Below are 15,037 nucleotides of genomic sequence, written 5' to 3'. Positions count from 1 at the left end.
ACCTTGCACCAGCACGCCGCCACCCCTGCTCGCCGGCCTCGCCGTCAACGCACGCACCGCCGCTCCTGTCGTGCACAAGTTCGCGAGCAGGAGGACGACGACCAGGCGCAGCTGCCCCCCCAGCGACCCCGCCTGGGCCTCCACTGCCCGACCGGCCCAGCTGGCCACGAGACCAGGCCGGCCCAAGGCCAGGTCGGCCTCCCACCGCCACGCCGGCCCAGAACCGAGGTGAGCCTCTATTCAATCCCCTGTGCACATTTTAGATATGTTGCGCATGTTGTCGGCCCATTAGGTAATTTAGGTAGTTTTAGGATTATATTATTTCCAGGGTGTAGCTATTTTAAAACGTCCGTATCTTTTAATCCGTAATTCGGAACGAAGCGAGTAATATATGTATTTCGCGTAGTTCCTCGTGTAGACCACGTTGGCACTGCTTGCATATTTATTTGACGTCGTTTAGCGTGTCGAATGCATCGTTTGACGTGCTGTCCCAATAGGTTTAGTCGCGTATTTAATTTTCCGCGCATGTTCGAATTGCTCGAATGCCGTATTAGAAATGTTCATGTTTTAGGAACCATTTTTTCGTGCATTTTAGAGCGGTCATTTGTATTTTACGTGTAGGGATTTGCTGGTAATTTATTTTCCCGCGTATAGGTTATTTTCTCGCATTTATGTGCGGCATTATTTTGTGTTGCAAACCCCACATATTTTATATGTTTCCGGGGTAGAAAAATCCCATGCATTTTTCTGTGCAATTAGTTTTAGCATTAGAGCAAGTTAGTTCGCGAGATATTTTGCTAAGTTGTCCTTTTGTTTAATTCGTAGGATTTATTCTGTCCCTCGTTTGAATTAGTTGTCAACTAGGGAGTTCTTCTTAGATGTTTTGTTTAGCCCCTGGTATTTTTAGTTGCAATAGAAATACAGGTTTAGGTGTGTTTTGATTGCCCTCAAGTTGCTAGAAATAGTGCTGTTTTGGACGTGCTGAAATATTTCTAAGTCTGGAATCTGTTATAATTTTGTTGCTGTCTTGTCTTCCTTGCATCTTGTGATCTGTAGCTCTTTTGAGGTTGGTCCAATGGAGTTAGTTGTACCCCTTGTGTTTCTATAGCATGCTGTAAATTTTCATGCCATTTGGAGTCCTGTAGCTTATGGTTTTGCTGCTGTCAATGTTGCTTCAGATCGAAAACTGCACCTTCATGAGGTGTAATTTTCACGAAGTCTGAAATAGTGTGTGGGATGTCATTTTGTGTCTTCTTTTTCTAGTGCTCCTTGATGCCATGCTAGTTGTTGTTAGTTGTTTGTAGTAGTGCTTCTTGCCCTCTTCCGTGCCATGTCTTGCTTGAGCATAACGGAGTTGTGTAGTCGTAGTTGTGGGGCATAGGAAATGCTATGTGGCTGATTTTGGCAGATTGTAGTCATTTCTTGTTTTGCTCGTAGTTTTTGAACCGTAGCTCCGATTTGATCGTGTCCTATATGAAACTGGCTTAGAATCTCGTGTAGTTTCATTTTCTCTTGCTGGTTGTAAGTTTTGAAGTGCTCGTGACCGTCGCCGCACACATTTTGCATTCATGCCATTATATCTTGCGGTGCTTGTATCTTTTGAACCGTAGCTCCGTTGGAGATGTTCTTTGTGTGTAGGTTGCTTGAAATGATGTGTAGAATCACGTGAACCTATTTGTTTTGCTGTTTAACAACCAACTAAATGCATTAGTTTAGATCTGGACAGAATTGTAAATTAACTTGTGAGGTCGTTTCGGAGATGCTATATGTCATTTCTGACCTCATTTAAAATGCCTAGATAGGTAGTTTAATTATGCTTCACCTATTGCCATGTTTAACCACATTTAATATTGCCGTGTATCTAATCGGGATGTAACTAAATAATTAACGTGGAGTATCGTCAATATGCAACTCATTGCATATTGAACTTCACTTAATGTGTAGTGTTTGATTGCGTGAATTGTCATGCCGTGACTTAGATGTATTCAGCTGCTCATGCATCATTTGTGTTGTGCATCGTGTGGTGAATTCCGTGTGATGATTTGTGTTTCCGGTTTCCTCCGTCTCGATAGAGGTCCGCAAGCGTGCCGGATTGTGAGGACCCGTTCGACTATGTCGGTTCGTCTGCTTCACGGAGGCATTCTTCTTCCAAGCGGGATCTCAGGCAAGATGATCATTTCCCCAGATACCATTACTATCATTGCCATGCTAGTTTTATCGCTTCTATCGATTATGTCTCGTTGCCTACCACATGTTAAATATCAGCCTCTCAACAATGCCATGAAACCTTCAACCTGTACGACCTAGCAAACCACTGTTTGGCTATGTTACCGCTTTCTTAACCATGTTGATAGCGTTGCTAGTTGCAGGTGCAGTTGCTTCCATGTCATAACATGGGTTCCTTGTTATATCACCATATTTAAATGCTATTTAATTTAATGCACCTATATACTTGGTAAAAGGTGGAAGGCTCGGCTTTTCTAGCCTGGTGTTTTGTTCCACCTTTGCCCCCCTTAGTTTCCGGCTACCGGTGTTATGTTCCATAATCGAGCGCTCCTAACACGATCGGGGTTGTTATGGGGACCCCCTTGATAATTCGTTTTAGATTAAAGCTGGTCTGGCAAGGCCTAACATTGGTACTACATTTGCCTAATCACCTAATAAAATTGCATAGGGACCCGCCGGCACCCGCGGACTATTTTAATCAACCCTCGGGCCAGTGCTCCTCATGAGTGTTGGTCCAAAAACAGAGCAGCTTATTAACGCTACCCGGGGCAACTCGGCGTTTGGCGTGGTAACCATCGCTCATCCGCCGTGTCCTGAGAACGAGGTACGCGACTCCTATCGGGATCGTCGACACGTCGGGCGGCCTTGCTGGATTAGTTTTAACTTTGACGAGATATCTTGTGCATCGGGATTCCGGTGATGCTTTGGGTAATCTTAGAGTTGAGGTTTTCCACTAGGGAATCCAATGAGATCGCGAGCTTCGTGATTGAGGATTTATATGCGGCTTGTGGTAATTTGTGATGGACTAGTTGGAGCACCCCTGCAGGGTTAAATCTTTTCGGAAAGTCGTGCCCGCGGTTATGTGGCAACGTGGAAACTTTGTTTAACACTGGTTCTAGGTAACTTGAAGTTAATTTAATTAAAATATGCCAACTGTGTGCGTAAACGTGATTGTCTCTTTCGTGAGTTCCTTCTCCGATCGAGGACACGGTGGGGTTATGTCTGACGTAGGTAGGTGTTCAGGATCATTCATTTGATCATCTGAAGTCCATGTCCGTTATGCGTAGATCTTCCCCCTCTTATTTCTTGTACTCGTAAGTTTAGCCACCAAATATATGCTTAGCCGCTGCCGCAACCTCACCACTTAACCATACCTCACCCATTAAGCTTTGCTAGTCTTGATACCTTTGGAAATGAGATTGCTGAGTCCCCTGTGGCTCACAGATTACTACAACACCAGTTGCAGGTACAGGTAAAGGTTACTTGACGCCAAACACACCGCCAAAGAAGATTCCATCGGATAGATCTCCATGAAGATCATGGAGAACTTTGTACTGAAGATCCAAGAGAGAGAAGAAGCCATCTAGCTACTAACTACGGACCCGTAGGTCTGAAGTGAACTACTCACGAGTCATTGGAGGGGCGATGATGATGATGAAGAAGCCCTCCAACTCCAAAGTCCCCTTTGGCAGGGTGCTGGGATGGGTCTCCAGATGAGTTCTCGCGGAAACGGAAGCTTGCGGTGGCGGAAAAGTATTTTCGAGGCTCCCCTGATTTTTTGCGGAATATTTGGGAATATATAGGCCAAAGAGCTAGGTCAGGGGGCGGCCAGGGAGGCCACAAGCCTGCCCACCGCCGCCTCCCCCTGGTGGCGGAGTAGGGGCTTGTGGGCTCCCTAGAGCCCACCTGGCTTGGCCTAAAGGCCCCCTGATCTTCTTCCGTTCGGGAAAAAATCATTTCGGGGTTTTTCTTCTGTTTGGACTCCGTTCCAAAGTCAGATCTGAAAAGAGTCAAAAACACGGAAAAAACAGGAACTGGTACTTGGCACTGAATTAATAAGTTAGTCCCAAAAAAGATATAAAAGGTACATAAAACAACCAAAGAAGACAAGATAACAGCGTGAAACCATCAAAAATTATAGATACGTTTGAGACGTATCAAGCATCCCCAAGCTTAACTCGTGCTCGTCCTCGAGTAGGGAAGTGATAAGAATGAAGTTTTGATGCTTTCATGCTACCTAGCATAGGTGTCCTTTGTAATTCCTCTTATGTGGCGTGAATGTTCAGATCTATTAGATTCAAAACAATAGTTTGCTATTGACGTGGAAACAATAATAATTCAAGCAAACTAGCAAAGTAATCATGAACTTTCAAAATAACAAGGCCAAAAGAAAGTTATCCCTACAAAAGCATATAGTCAGGCTATGCTCTATCATCATTGCACAATGAATTTAAATCATGCACAACCCCGGTATTGGCCAAGTAATTGTTTCACACCTTTACTTTCTCAAACCTTTTCAACTCTCACGCAATACATGAGCGTGAGCCATGGTTATAGCACTATAGATGGTGTGGAATGTAGTGGAGGTTGCAAGACAAAAAGGAGAAGATAGTCACATTAACTAGGCATATCAATGAGCTGTGGAGATGCTCATAAATAGATATAAATGTGAATGAGTAGGGATTGCCATACAATTGATGCACTAGAGCTATGAGTATGTGAAAGCTCTTAAAAAAACTAGTGGGTGTGCATCCAACTTGCTTTCTCACGAAGACCTAAGGTAATTTTGAGGAAGCCTATCATAGGAATATACAAGCCAAGTTATATAATGAAAATTTCCCACTAGCTATATGGTGGTGACAAAACGAGAGAGTCTCAATCATGAAGATCATGGTGCTTAATATGCACAAGTGTGGAAAAAGTGGCAGCATTGTCCCTTCTCTCTTTTTCTCTCATTTTTATTTATTTTGGTGGGCTCTTTGGCCTATTTTTTTGGTGGACTTCTTTGGCCTCTTTTATTTCCTCACATGGGACAATGCTCCATTAATGATGATCATCACACTTTCAACTCAAAACTTAGAGTAACGATGACTCTATATGGAATGCCTTCGGTAGTGTACCGTGGCAATGCTCTAGCATGGCATAGACATCAATGGAAACATCATGCTAGCTATCTTAAGATCATGCAATGGCGATGTAGACGTGGTGGCACATGTCATGGTGGTAGTTGCATGGCAATATATCTCGGAATGACTTTGAAAAAGCCATAGTAGGTAGGTATGGTGGCTGTTTTGAGGGAGGCTAATGGTGGGTTTTGTGCATCGACGAAAGTTGCATGGCACTAAGAAGATAGTGATGGTGGAAGGTGAAAGTGCATCTAAACCATGGACTCAACATTAGTCATGAAGAACTCATATAATTGTTGCAAAAGTTTTATTAGTGATCGAAACAAAGCATTCAACGCATACTCCTAGGGGAAGGGTTGGTAGGTATAAACCATAGCGCGATCCCGACCGCCACGTAAAGGATGACAATCAATATACCAATCATGCTCAGACTTCATCACATAGCGGTTCACCATACGTGCATGCTACGGGAATCACTAACTTCAACACAAGTATTTCTAGATCCACAACACCTTACTAGCATGACTTCAATATTACCATAACCACAACTCAAAACTAATTGAGATGAATCAAACTTCTCTAACTATTCAATGCACATGAAGGTGGACGTTTTCGTATCCCTTTGGATAACTACCCCTTTTGAGACTACTTTCAAAGCATAGATCAACTACCAAGCCATGCACCACTGTGCTCTAAAAGATATAAGTGAAGCACATAGAGCAAAAGTATCTAGCTCAAAAGATATAAGTGAAGCACATGTGAGCTGAATTGTCTACCAAAAGATATAAGTGAAGCTCGACAAAATCATGGTGTGTGCATGTCTCTCTCTCTAGGTGTGCAGCAAGGATGATTGTGACACAACAAAAATAAAAGACTCCTACGATGCAAGATGCTCCAAGCAAAAACACATAACATGTGGTGAATAAAAATATAGCCCCAAGTAACGTGACCGATGGATTGAAGACAAGAGAGGGGATGCCTTCGCGGGGCATCCCCAAGCTTAGGCTTTTACGGCATCCTTGAATCTCTTTGGGTGCCTTGGGCATCCCCAAGCTTGAGCTCTTGCCACTCTTTATCTCTTTGTCCATAAGAACTTCACCCAAAACTTGAAAACTTCACAACACGAAACTTAAACAGAAACTCGTGATAACATTAGTACAAGAAAGCAAACCACCACTTCCTTAGGTACTGTAGCAAACTTAAGTTCTACTTGTGCTGATGTTGGGTTACTGTACTTTCAATCTTCCATGGCTAATACCCCCGATACTATCCATAGTTTCATCAACATAAGCAACCAACACAACAAAAACAGAATCTGTTAACAACAGACCAGTCTGTAGCAATCTATATATTTCGTATACCTCTGGTTCTTCACAAATTCTGAAAAATTACGACAGTCTGAAGAATTTGCATAGCAATCAGCAGCAAAAAGAATCAACTCAAAAGCTCTTACAGAAAAAAAAATGTATATTCTTTTCGTGAGCAGAAGTTTCTGTGTTTTCCAGCATGACCAAACGATCATCCCCAAGACTAATCATAACGGTTTTGCTTGGCACAAACGCAAAACGAAACACAAAAACACAATCATAACAGAATTATGAAAGTGTGGAAAACACAAAACGGAAAGAAAAATGATAGATTCGTTGGGTTGCCTCCCAACAAGCACTTTTGTTTAACGCCCTTAGCTAGGCGAAAGTGATGGAATCACGTATAGTCATCTTTGGTGCTCAAACCATAGGTAGTGCGGTCATTTATCATCTTAAGATTTTCATCTTTATTAGATGACTCACCACTAGCTTTAGGAACAAAAACAGGCTTGACAGTCTTTTTGAGAGTAAGATTTGGAGTATTTTGCACAGCGGCAAAAGCGGAACCCAAGTTGGTTATGACATCTTCTAATTTGCCAATTCTACAAGAATCATTAACCATAAGTTCCTTCTCCTTTAAGTTTTTCAAAAAGTTTCCCACTTTGGATCCGTACTGAGAAATTTGATTGTGGATATTTCTATCTAAACCCTCAATGAGTTCAACTGTGGCAATTTTGTTTACAATAGCGCCAAGCCTTTGCATCACGAGTTCCAAGGTCAAGATAGTTCCATTAACCATGAGCGGGGGTGAGCCCACCAAATTAATGATAGCTCTATAGGAGTCAACAGTATGGCTCCCCAAAAAGTTCCCGCCTACAATGGTATCAAGGATATACCTATTCCAAGGAGAAATTCCAACATAGAAACTGCGAAGGAGGACGGTAGTGGATTGCTTACGAGTAGATCTACTTTGAGCATTGCAAATCCTGTACCAAGCGTCCTTCAAATTTTCTTCCTCATTCTGCCTGAAATTGAGAACTTCATTTTCAGGGGTGTCGTTTGGAGTGGTGGGTCTAGCCATTGATGGACTATCTCACACACAAACAAGCAGGAAGAGAGAGTGAAACGGGCAAAAGAAAACAGCAAAAAGGCAAAAGAAAACGGCGAAGGAGAAAGGCAAATGAAAACGGCAAATGTGAAGTGGGGGAGAGGAAAACGAGAGGCAACTGGCAACAAAAGTAAATGCAAGAGAAGAGTTTGTGAGACCTACTTGGATAGATCTTGATTTCTCCTCCCTGGCAACGGCGCCAGAAATACTTCTGCTACTGCAACAAAAGACCTTCCAACGACGCCAGAAATAGGCACGTCGACGGGAGAATACTTGGCTTGATCTTTCTGCTGTGGCTACGCCTTAAGGGACTTCCTAGGCAAGTATGCAAAGGATTTCCCCCGTGGACTTGGAGCCTTGCGTTGGTGTTCCCTCGAAGCGGAAAGGGTGTTGTAGCATAGCGGTGGTAAGTATTTCCCTCAGTTTGGGAACCAAGGTATCAATCCAGTGGAGGAGTATCTCAAGATCCTGCACAAACACAAAAACTTGCTCCCAATGCTATGAAGGGGTAGTCAATCCCTTATAGATTGTTTGCCAAGTGAGAACTGAAAGCAACAAAGTAACAAAGCAAAGTAAAAGCGGAGGTGTAAACGATGTATGTGAATAGACCCCGGGGTCGTAGTGTTTACTAGTGGCTTGTCTCATGAAAGCAAGTAGACGGTGGGTGAACAAATTATTGTCGAGCAATTGATAGAACCGCACAAAGTCATGACGATATCTATGCAATGATTATTTCTATAGGCATCACGTCCAAAACAAGTAGACCGATACTGTCTGCATCTACTACTATTACTCCACACGTCGACCGCTATCCAACATGAATCTAGTGTATTAAGTCCATAAGAATAGAGTAATGCCTTAAGCAAGATGACATGATGTAGAGGGATAATCTCAAACCAATGATAAAACCCCCATCTTTTTACCCTTGATGGCAACTACTTGATGTGTGCCTTGCTTCCCCTACTGTCACTGGGAAAGGTCACCACATGGTAGAACCCAAAACCAAGCACTTCTCCCATTGCAAGAATCATAGATCTAGTTGGCCAAACAAAACCCAAGACTTGGAGAGACTTACAAGGATATCAAATCATGCATATAAGAAATCAGCAAAGACTCAAATATATATCATAGATAATCTGATCACAAATCCACAGTTCATCGGATCTCGACAAACACACCGCCAAAGAAGATTACATCGGATAGATCTCCATGAAGATCATGGAGAACTTTGTATTGAAGATCCAAGAGAGAGAAGAAGCCATCTAGCTACTAACTACGGACCCGTAGGTCTGAAGTGAACTACTCACGAGTCATTGGAGGGGCGATGATGATGATGAAGAAGCCCTCCAACTCCAAAGTCCCCTCCGGCAGGGTGCCGGGAAGGGTCTCCAGATGAGATCTCGCGGAAACGGAAGCTTGCGGCGGCGGAAAAGTATTTTCGAGGCTCCCCTGATTTTTTGCGGAATATTTGGGAATATATAGGCCAAAGATCTAGGTCAGGGGCGGCCATGGAGGCCACAAGCCTGCGCACCGCCGCCTCCCCTGGTGGCGGAGTGGGGGCTTGTGGGCTCCCTGGAGCCCACCTGGCTTGGCCCAAAGGCCCCCTGATCTTCTTCCGTTCGGGAAAAAAATCATTTCGGGGTTTTTCTTCCGTTTGGATCCCGTTCCAAAATCAGATCTGAAAAGAGTCAAAAACACGGAAAAAACAGGAACTGGCACTTGGCACTGAATTAATAAGTTAGTCCCAAAAAAGATATAAAAGGTACATAAAACAACCGAAGAAGACAAGATAACAACGTGAAACCATCAAAAATTATAGATACGTTTGAGACGTATCAGGGACCCCCTCCACTCATTCCAGCTCCCATCCTCTTCTTCTACCTCGAGAAAAAATCGTTTCGCAGCTCAAACCCGTGTTCTTGCTCATTTGGCTGTGATTTTCGATCTCCTTGCTCAAAGCACCATTCTCCGAACCGTTTTGGGGAAATTACTCCTTGGTAAGTGACTCCTCCATTGGTCCAATTAGTTTCTAATCTAGTGCTTTATCCTTCGCGTATTCTTGCTACCTTGGTGACCCTGTTCCTGAGCTTGAAATGTTGATTTTAGCTGGTCCCAATTAGTTTTAGCGTGTGATACGGTCTCTAGGCACTAGTAGGAGTAGTTGCTACAAGGTGTGGTTGGTCTTTATTCACTTTTCTCTTGAACTTCAAAAATTTCAGCAAAAAGAAATTATGTTCAGGAGGAAGTTTCATGGTGGTTCCTCAAGTAAGAAGGGTCCCCGTCTTTCTATTCGGGAGCCCGATCCTTATCAACTAAGGGATGCACCGGTACAACCATGTGAATGGCCTTCCGGTGAGTTCATGATCGAAGCAGGCTTCAAGGATGAGTTTGATACACTTGTCCGTAATGCCGGGTTAGAAGAATTCCTCTGAGATAAATGTGAACAATATGCTATGCTCACTGCCTCTTTCGTGCGTAGATTTAAATTTTCAGTTGGCCGTGACTCATCCATACTGTTTGATCTGTACGATAAATCCTACACCATGGATTTGGAGGATTTCAATAGGATTTGCAAGATACCCGATGGGCGTAGTCTTAATGATCCTCCTAAGTCTTCGGTTAGAGATTTTGTCTCTAGTATAACCGTTGGAGAAACTCGAGAAATCACGCAAGCTACCATAGGAAGCATTCATTTCCCTGCCTTGCACTACTTTGCCCTCTTCATAGGTAGATGCATTAACGGCAAGGTTGAACATTGTCACCTATGTGCATCCGATCTTAGTATCCTTAAGAGCGCAGTGACGGGTGACAAAAGCTTCAACATGGGAGCTATTATAGCAAGGAGGCTGAATAAGAATGCTATTGATGGGGATTTCTTTGGCGGGATCTATGCCACTCACATAGCAATTTTTCTTGGAGTACCCATCCGCGCAGGAGATCCCCCGCTCCATACAACTTTCCTTGACCGCGTCGCTATGACACGCTACCAGTTCATTGAGAGGGATGATGAATCCCTCCTATACCGATTGATATTTAACCGGCAACGTGTTTTCCATATTACCCATCCTGCTCTTGCTTTCTTTGACTTTCAGGTAAAACAGAGATATTACATAACCAGAGGAGAGGCAGAGGAGTATGAGAGGGAGGCGAAGGCTGCTCATCTCCGTGAGGCAGCTATTCAGGCAGTAGGTGCAGCGCTCCTGTATAACCCAGATTATGATTTTGGGTTTCGCCAGGACCGTCCTTGGGAGTAGACCAAGCAAGGCCAAAAGCCTAAGCTTGGGGGAGTAGGTGTTTGCACCAACTTTACATTCATGCGTATGCTTTCACTTTGTTAGTCGGTGTTTACACTTTGCCACTATAATATCCATGCTAGTTTATTTTTCGTTTTCTTGTTTTGTGTCCTTTTGAGAAAACCCCAAAAGATTTTCCTTTCTTCTTTTGCTTGTTGGGAGATTTCCCGTGCAAATAGTTTTTTTTTCTTTGTGTCAAGGTAGAAGATATTGGTTACAATGTTTAGTGGCTCTTGCATGCATACCTGTTTAGCTGTTAAAGAGCCATATTACTTTGTCTTCTCCTTTGTGTTTGCCTGCAGATTCAGCTTAGTCCAATGCACGAGCACTCTTATTATTGTTCACATCGTTCGATCATGCAAGTGAAAGGAAATAATGATGATATATGATGAAGTGACTGAGACTGGAAAAGCTGGTATGAACTCTATCTATTTTGTTTTTGTAAATATGACTAGCTTGTCGTCCCAGATTCAGCTTTGTTGAGAGAGAACCATGTCTGCAATGACAACTTAGAGATCATAGTTTCTGATGCCATGCTTAATTATCTAGAGCTTATAATGGTTTGTCTTGAATGCCAACATAGATTTTGAGATGACTATGATGTAGTATGATAGGATGGTATTCTCCTTTGAATGATTCAAGTGGCTTGACTTGGCGCATGTTCATGCATGTAGTTGAAACAAAATCAACATAGCCTCTATGATGTTCGTGTTCATGGTGATTTATATCCTGCTCATACTTGCACTCAATGTTAGTCAAACTCATTGCATCTTGATGACTGTTGTTGCTCTCTAGTTGGTCGCTTCCTAGTCTTTTGCTAGCCTTCACTTGTACTAAGCGGAATACTGCTTGTGCATTCACTCCCATAAACCCAAAGTTGTGCCATGAGAGTCCACCATACCTACCTATTTGCGGTATCTACCTGCCGTTCCAAGTAAATTTGCATGTGCCATTCTCTAAACCTTCAAGAAACAATCTATTTTGCATGCCCGAACCGCTCATGTGGTGACAGGGGGCTATTGGTATCTTCCATGTTAGGCGTGTTATCCTCGACATGTGTTTATTCACCGTCATTCACGAGAAAGGGGCCGGTAATTGGAATGCCCAGTTCCACGCTTAAATCGAAAACATAATTGTAAAACAAGACTCCCCCCAGATTGATGTTAGTATGGACGGTACCCGTGGATTCGGCTAGCCATGGAGTGTGATTGATTGGTGGTGGGGGAGTTAAAACTTTACTTTTCTGTTTGGGAACTGCCTATAGCATGAGTAGCATGGAAGATATTGAGAACTCTTGGTCATTGTGTTGACAATGAAAGCATGCCACCCAAAATTATTATCTCTGTTTTCAAAGCTTGAGCTCTGGCACCTCTGCAAATCAATGCTTCCCTCTGCGAAGGGCCTGTCTATTTATTTTCCTGTTGAGTCATCGTCTTATTATATAAGCACCAATTAGAGAGCACCTCTGTCATTTTCATGCTTTGCTTTTGATTGATATTGAGTATGACTATTACTGGATCTTCTTGCTATGAATTACAATGTTTATTGAGCCCTTGATCTTTCAAAGTGCTCTGCATTTATGTTTTGCGGTCTCAGAAAGAGCTAGCGAGATACCACCTATTCATATTGCTTCATGCTTGTTTTGATTGAATTGTTGGTATCTAAAACTCATTATTATTTGCTCGCTAGCTGTTTATGCCATTGATATTAGTTTACCGTGAGACCTATGTGGTTAACTTGTGATCTTGCTGAAATTCTAATTATGAGTTAGACATAGTTGCAACAACAAGATCAAACAGAGTTTGTCAAAGTTTTTCTTTCTCTTTCAGTTTGTCAACTGAGTTGCTTGAGGACAAGCAAGGTTTTTAGCTTGGGGGAGTTGCTACGTCTCCATCGTATCTACTTTTCCAAACTCTTTTGCCCTTGTTTTGGACTCTAATTTGCATGATTCGAATGATACTAACCCGGAGTGACGCTGTTTTCAGCAGAATTGCCATGGTGTTGTTTTTGTGCAGAAATGAAAGTTCTCGGAACGTCCTGAAAATTTACGGAGAATATTTCTGGAAAATAAGAAAAATACGTGCGTAAAGATCCACCGGAGGGGGTGAGCCAGTGGGCCACAAGCCTTGTGGCCGCGGCCACCCCCCCAGGTCGCGTCGTCAGGGCTTGTGGGGCCCATGTGGCTCTGCCGCCCCCAATTCCAGCGCTATTTATTCCCTTTCATCCCGAAAAAATCAAGAGAGAAGATTTCATCGCGTTTCACGATCTAGAGACGCCGCCACATCCCGTTCTTGCCTTGGAGGGCAGATCTGGAGTCCGTTTTGGGCTCCGGATCAAGGAGATCGTCGCCATCGTCATCATCGACCTTCTTCCCTCTCCAATTCCATGAAGCTCTTCATCGTTTGTGAGTAATCTATTCGTAGGCTCGCTAGGCGGTGATGAGTAGGATGAGATCTATCATGTAATCGAGTTAGTTTTGACAGGGATTGATCCCTAGTATCCACTATGTTCTGAGATTGATGTTGCTACTACTTTGCCATGATTAATGCTTGTCACTAGGTCCCTAGTGCCATGAATTCAGATCTGAAATTATTATGTTGTCACCAATATATGTGTGTTTTAGATCCGATCTTGCAAGTTGTAGTTACCTACTATGTGTTATGATCCGGCAACCCCGGAGTGACAATAACCGAAACCACTCCCGGTGATGACCATAGTTTGAGGAGTTCATGTGTTCACCAAGTGCTAATGCGTTGGTCCGGTTCTTTATTAAAAGGAGAACCTTAATATCACATAGTATCCGTTTGGACCCCGCTGCCACGGGAGGGATGGACAATAGATGTCATGCAAGTTCTTTTCCCTAAGCACGTATGACTACACACGGAATGCATGCCTACATCACATTGACGAACGGGAGCTAGCCACATATCTCTCCGTGTTATAACTGTTGCATGATGAATTTCATCCAACAAATCACCAATACATTGCCTACGAATTTGTCCCACTGTTGCTACTGTTGTTACTTGCGTGCTCTGTCGTTACTACTGTTGCTGCTACTGTTACTTGCTGCTACCATTACTTGCTAGTGCTGCTACTTGCTACTGTTGTCATTACTGTTGTTCCTTGCCACTGTTGTTACTCGTTACACTGCTACTACCTGCTACAATACTTTTCTTGCGCCGTTGATACAACCGTTAGGAATAGTCTGCCTTGTCACCAGATCGTTTCTGGCACCATTGTTATCATACTACTTTTCTTGCAGACACTAATCTTTCAGGTGTGGTTGAATCTGACACATTCAGCTGCTAATACTTGAGAATATTCTTTCTCTTCCCGTCGTGCGAACCAACAAATTTGGGTTGAATACTCTACCCTCGAAAACTGCCGCGATCCCACACGCTGGTGGGTCATTGCAAGACAATTGCTAATTGTTGAGCAACTGGAAGCAACTCTTTTCTGGCGTCATTGCCGGGGAGGCATCAAGTCAGGAATAGTTGCACGTCAACAATATGTTTGCTTGCCTGCTAAAGCCCGAATGGCCCCACTAAGGGATTTTGATGCTCGCTTTGCAAAGTTAGAGGAGATTGAAACTAGTGTTAAAGGCTTCATGTCTACACAGTTTGAATATAATAGTTACTTACGTAGAGAGTTGAAGGAGCAAAATTCTTTTCTGGCTTTTATGAGTAGAGAAGTTGATGATATGTCCAAAGAATTCCTTGTGCTGAATTCCCAGTTTGCTCGTCTTGAAAAGCTAGTGGGCTAGATTTCTGATAAGCAAGCTACTTTAGTCAATAAAATGGCTCCTAAACCCGAAACTCGTGATGAGAATCACGAAGATCTTAAAGTGCTTGGTGTGACTCCCATTGAATCTTTGTTTTCTTGTGTCAAACCTAATGATTGTGGGGCTGGATATGAATCCACTTTGGTTGAAAAGTGCCCCAATGATTCGGAGTCCATCTATCTTGATGCTAAAAGCATTAAAAGTGGAGTAAAAGATGTTAAAACTTTGAGTAGTAATGAAATTACTACCGTGGATTTCAAGGAATTCAATTATGATAGTTGCTCCTTGATTGAATGCATTTCTTTGATGCAATCCATGTTGAACTCTCCACACGCTTATAGCCAAAACAAAGCCTTTACCGATCATATCGTCGAAGCTATGATTAAAGCTCTTGAAGAGAAACTTGAATTCGAAGT

This window comes from Hordeum vulgare, chromosome 5H (assembly GCF_904849725.1).
Source record: "Hordeum vulgare subsp. vulgare chromosome 5H, MorexV3_pseudomolecules_assembly, whole genome shotgun sequence".
Classification (NCBI taxonomy): domain Eukaryota; kingdom Viridiplantae; phylum Streptophyta; class Magnoliopsida; order Poales; family Poaceae; genus Hordeum; species Hordeum vulgare.
This window is presented reverse-complemented; position numbering follows the sequence as displayed.